The sequence below is a fragment of the Bactrocera tryoni genome, chromosome 3 (assembly GCF_016617805.1).
Source record: "Bactrocera tryoni isolate S06 chromosome 3, CSIRO_BtryS06_freeze2, whole genome shotgun sequence".
NCBI lineage: Eukaryota > Metazoa > Arthropoda > Insecta > Diptera > Tephritidae > Bactrocera > Bactrocera tryoni.
The window spans coordinates 18,922,750-18,929,076 of NC_052501.1; the positions used below are offsets into that span (position 1 = coordinate 18,922,750).

Consider the following 6,327-nt stretch of genomic DNA (forward strand, 5'->3'; position numbering starts at 1 on the left):
CATTAATCATGTGCTATACAAGTCCTCCTGATACTTAATATTTAAACCGAAAATCTGGCTATTTATTAGAAAATATGCATTTGATATAAATACATACATATATATTTTCAGATGCATTTTCAATTATTTTAAACAAACAAACGAGATTTATATAACAGTAAAATTTCGAGATTGTATCTATGTGTGCTCTATTCAAAAACTCGTTATTGCGCAGCAATTAAGCTTGCCACTTCACCTCACTCACTTCCACTCGCTGCCACAAATGTCTGCTGAAATGTTCCAAATTTCCCCAAACACCTCAATTCCCAGCGCATTTCTTGGAAATGTTATATGAAATTTATTATACAACCCCTTCTTCGGCTTAGCATCTCCTCCTGCAATAACTTTTTATTTGTTATTATTTTTATTTGATTTTTTTTTTTGCGTTTCTGAGAAAAACGGCTTAGCCGTAGCATACGATTTTTTCCAATTCAATGAATTTGCGTCAAATTATTCTTATGACACGTTTGACGTGCACCCGACTGTCATCAGCGCTACTGTTGTTATTGTTGCTACTTTTGCTATTATAATGGCTTGTCGCTGTTGCCACCTGCACAGCTGCGTTTGTAAAGTGTGAGGTCGTCTCCTCAACAGCGTGGAACTTTGGTTGCCCGGTTGACGGCATTGCGACCGGTTGCAGGGAAAGAGGACAAATTGGGTGAGTTGAATGATAATGTTTACTTTTAATTACATTTAATTGAAAGTAGGAAATTGTGCAATAAATGATAAACGCTGCGCTTTTCTTTTTTGTGGTGTGCCGTTGTGGTGTTTGTAGATGATTTATTTTTTTGCAGATATTTTAATGATTAAATGTTAAATTTAAAGTGCGAATTAATAAGGAAAAAATGTAAATATAATTATAACTATCGATTTTTAAGGTAAAAGAACGCGTATAGAGAACTTTAATGACGATTTTAAAATGAAGGTTTTATAAGTCTACCGCAGGTATATTTGCTGAGTTTTTATAATTTGTATACACCATTGTATTTGGTCTTACTAAAACTAGATTTTGAGGCTCATTTTCTTAACTTACTTCTGTAGGCTCCAGTTAAGCGAAAAAATTTCTGTGAAGCTTTTTGATTTTGGAGTAACTTTTTTTGTTTCATTGAGCTATGTGTGCTTGAAGTACAGAGCGAAGAAAGCCTGTGTCTCCGTCGCCTTGATTTCTACCCTTGTGGTGATTTGAAAAATGAAGCAATCTTGGATTTTTGGTTAGTAAAGCAATTATGATAGAAGAAAAAACCTTCTGGTTTGGAGCAAGTATGCAGTTTTGTTGAACTGCAAGTAACTATGGAACTCGGACTCAGTTTTAATCTTCATGCAACTACCATAGTTTTTAAATTTAAAGCCGTTCTTATTTTTTTGTTAAACGTTGGTCTAAGGAATTTAGAGATTCGCTTATTATGGAAACTCTTTTTATAACTTTGGTGAGCTCTATGTTTATTGGAGTATGCTTCTGTGATATGGAAACCTAGTTATCAAGTTCATTCGGAAAAATTAGAGACCATTCAAAAAGAATTTTACCTCTTGCCTTAAATCATTTACATTGGTATTCTAGGTATACTAATCGTTTAATGATTATAAATCTACCTACGTTCGTTAGTCGTAGAGAACTGCTTAGTATAATATTTCTTGTAAAACTCGTGAATGTGTCAGTCTATAGTCCATCTCTGTAATCTGATATTAATTTTAACATCACCGTTCGCTCAAGCAGGCAGCTTAGACCATTACTTTAACAATTTTCTAGAACAAATTTTGAGTTAAACGACGCATTCCGCCGTATATGTCACGATTTCAATTCTAATTCCAGCACATTTGATCTAACAGACTCCTTCCTTACCTTTAAAATTTATTTATTACCCTTAACAAGTAAAATTTAAAAATAATCAACTTACTTTAACCTTATTCTTAATTTTGGTTTTTGAAATGTTTGTTTCTGTAGCTGAGTAGCTTAAGATCGCAACGCGTAAAGCTCTCTTTTTTCTTTTATGACTTGGTCAATTCCGCCCGCTTGCGAATTGAGTCCATCGCATCGGTTGGGCAGGAGGAGGGTTAGTAGGGTAGTGATACCTGCATCGAAAGCAGTAAATACTTTCGTGAAAAATGGGTTTACATTTTTACCTTCAGTTGCTTATTGTTACAGTCGTGTACTAAACCGGTCCAGTTGCAGCTACACTAAAAGACAATAACTTCGGAAATAATATCAATTTTAAAAAATCGTTTAGAAATTTTTTGAGTATCTAAACTGGCGAATTATGAATTTTGTTTTTAATTTGTAGACTAGTAGGTCCCTTAAATGAAGTAGTGCATCATAATTGGACCTGGATATGCTTAACATTAGCTGTGGTCAGATTTTGTGCCTGAAGATCGAGTTTCATCTAAATATATAATTATTTTTGAAATACATTTTACATAAGTCGAAACAAGTGGCTTTATATTGTCAATTTAATTTTTCCACATTTTATATAGGGTGATCCATTTCGAGGTCCCCTACCTTTAAAGAAATTTCAAATTTAATGGGGAAAGTTTATAGTTATTAGAAAGAACCTTCTTTGGCATTTATTTTTTGAAGATTATCTCTTTTAAATGTTGGACGCGGCTACGTCTCAGATGAGCCATCCGTTGAGTCCAATTTTTGCCATTCCTTACAGAACGTGAACTATGGTAATAGTTGAACGATTTGTAAATGTTGTTCAGGCATATGTCTTTCCATGATGAAATGCCAAACAATACTGAATACTATTACAATATTAATATTAATATTGAAAAAAGTATCACTACTTGGATCACCCGTTTTACGCATTTTGTATAAGAAAAGCACCCTTTCTTCACTTTTTTTGTTTACCAAGTTCCAAATAATTCCTCATAGTAAGAAACTCATCTGCTCTTGCTGAGTAGTTCCGACTACTCTTTGCATTTTTCGGTCAGTTTCGTGACAATAAAATGAAATCTTTCGCAAATTCCCTTTTCAAAATGTACTTTTGTGTTATTTTATTTATTTTGTTTACTAGAGTCTCAAATATATTGATTAATTAGGCCGTCTATTTTGCTCAAAGTCTTCCATATATACTTGTATTTATGTCTTCAGCTTTTCTGTCTTTTTGTGTTTTCTGTTAACCGATTTCTTAGGGATTACTTGCCAGTAAGAATATCAAAGAGTTATTCGCCATTAATTTAGCAATGCTAGAGTAAAGTAGTTATATTTAACGGTGATGCATGTTTACATATTGATATTCAATTTGTCCCACAATATCCATGAGTATAAAAGAGAGTAACGGTAACAGTTTAGTTTTATCGCAAAATGAGTAGTTGAAGTAATTTTTCTAAAAGCCATTTGTAAGTGGTTTTCTTATATAAAGCCTACTAATTGAAAATTAATTTTTGTATAAAATGTAAAGCTTCATTTGTCATAGTTTGAATTATCCGATTTATGTCAAATATGCACCGTTCGTTTCAATAAATTATTGCTATTTGAAGGTGAAATCGCGCTCTTCATTGTCATAGAAACTCTCGATCCTATTGCCAAATCACAGGGATAGGCGATTTTCGCAAATTTTTCATCAGTCAAATTTTCTCAGTAAGAAAATCATTCGGCATAGCCAAGAGCAGTCAGTAATTACTTGATGCCAAGTCCGAACTAGGAAATGATTGCATAAAAGCCTTCTTTGAATGGTTCCAACCGATCGTTTATGACATTTATTTTGCTTCTGCATAATCGAAACAGTGTTCATACGACTGTTGTACCCGACGATTCCCAGCATTTTTGCAATTGGCCTTCCAGTGCCTGATGCATTTTTGACAGCGATATTATCAGAACGGAATGTACGAAACTGAAATTAAACATTGTTGCTTGGCACATTAAAAGAATTTTAAACCCTTCTTTAAATATATGCCTTTTCACCTCACCTTTATCGAAGGAAATTGTGACGCATTTTCTTTTTGCTGCAGTCCATCTTCGACTAGGGCTCAAACAATGCGTAGTTAAGTAAGCACAAAACTATCTAATAATTTGTCTTGGTACAAAATCACATATAATATTTCTAATGGCATATACTCGCAGCGTAAAATGAAGGGTACACCTATTGTGGGAAATAATTAATTTATTTTTACTGAACCCATGATTTAATCTGCCGAAGAAATTATTTATTTAAAAGCTTGTTCGTTTCTCTGTTGATAATTGAATTTTATAGGGTAAAATCTTAATGTTTGATTTACACAATACAATATTTTTCAAGGAATATTTTATAAAGTTTAGTTTTTTATCAGTAACTCTTTCGTCCTGTTCAGAGAAAAATCAAAAGCTTTTACTGTTAAGCTCTAAGGCTTTCTTACCGTATAAAATTCTAGGCACTTATCTCACTTTTTATGAGCGCTTATCTGCTATTAGCACTGGCTTAGGTTTATGTTCCTTAGAATTTTTGTGTAGATGTAGATTTGTATATTTTATTCAATACCCTTTAAAAGAAAAAACAAGGAGTGGCGAAGAATTAGGCTAATAACAGTGACCAAGCAGTGTTTAGTGAAGCTCAAATGAAATACTTAAATTCTTCAGAATTTATGAGTTGTTTATTTCATGAAGTGCTAAAAATTTGATGTACAAATCCTTCAATAAATACCATATAAGTAAATTATAATATTATATCCTGAACAGGGTATATTAAGTTTGTCACGAAGAGTGTAATACCAAGAAGGAAACGTCGGAGACGTTACAAAATATACATTTATACATACAAATAATCAATATGGAGAGTTGAGTCGATTTAGTTATGTTCGTTTTTATGTTCATCAGTCTGTATATCCGCGAAGGATTCTCTCAGTTTTTGAAATATCGGTATGCAATTCTGCACATATCCTTCTCTCTCAAAGGAGCCGAACGTTAACCACTGATATGGGATCACTGTAGCATATAGCTGACATTAAACCTAAGAGAATTATGTTCTTGTAGGAAAGGCATAATTTTTGTTTTATTTCTTTGACAAGACATCTTGAAGAAGTTTGGTGTAGATTAGAAAATCTGAAAAAATTATTCAGGGCAGACCACTATAGCATATAGTGGAGGTAGCCGATCGAAATCTGTATTCCTTTTCCATTTTTAAGTAAACTTAATTCCAGTTGATGGTTGTAGTATATGTCAAGTGTTGTGGCTGGAAAGAACCAGCAAAGAAGTTTTCGCTGGATGCTAACTGTTTGACAGTTACGTTTCAAAATTTAGTTACACACTTGAACTCGGTTAACTGGGACAGTAATATACCCAAAAAAACAAAAAAATAAAATTTTCATATATAACTCGGTGTTAAGATCAATTAAAAAAAAAAATCCTTGCGAAAAATGGCAAACTAGTAAAATACATATATTTCATTTAATATGTAAATCTATCTATTCGTACAGTGAGGAATGAAAACAAAAAAATATTCCGGGAATGATAAAAATAAAATAATAAATTTCAAAGTTCATGTTTATGATTAAAAAAAAGCTTTTTTTGCTTTTACTTCTTCATATAGCTCACGGTAGCTTTCTATAGCTTCATTTAATTGGCGCTAAAATCTTGCAGACCATTCTATGTTTGAGTCCAAGTTCAGGAAATGATTTTCTAGTTTCGTCGTCATTTTTAACCCATTTTGGATCAAAGTCTTACTAAGACCATCATCGCTAGAATGTTCTATCCTTTCCTCATTCGGTGTCATTACCATCGTTTTCGTCAAAATTTCGCAAAATCTCTTCTTCAGAAATGAAACATTTTCGAAAAGTTCATCATGTGGGAAACTTGGAAAATATAAGCATATGTAGATAATGTCTCATTTTCAGTTTCCATTATCGCGACATCCGCCCACAGCCTTTTCCAGTACCTATTTAAAGTGGTTTTCCTAATTTCTCTTACAGAGGAAGCAATGCGCTCTAGGAAGTTCTTTAAATCAAACGCTTTCTGTGCAGATATTACATACATTCCGTTAATGTATCAATTTCGTTTATTATGTGTTGAAACGTATAAATGCTTCACATAATAACTTTTGAATGCAGCAATGTTCCCCTGATTCTACGGTTGAATTAATTATGTTGTATTCGGCGGAAGAACCATTAACTTCACATTTTAATGAGCAATTTTTGGCTGACCAGGAGCGTTGTCGATGAGCAGCAAAACTTTGAAATCTACTTGTAGTTGTTTTGAACGCTTATACTCTCGCACCTCAAGCATAAAATAATTTAAGAACCAGTCCTTGAAAAGTGAGCTGTGAGTGGAAGCTTGGTTTTGTTGATACCGAATTAGAATACATACCAGTATTTAAAAGA

General features: G+C 33.0%; 1 pseudogene; it reads right to left on the reverse strand.

Annotated features, from left to right (window-relative positions):
• Positions 1 to 2,148: 2,148 nt before the first annotated feature.
• LOC120769966 lies at positions 2,149 to 5,983 on the reverse strand (annotated as a pseudogene).
• Positions 5,984 to 6,327: the final 344 nt, after the last annotated feature.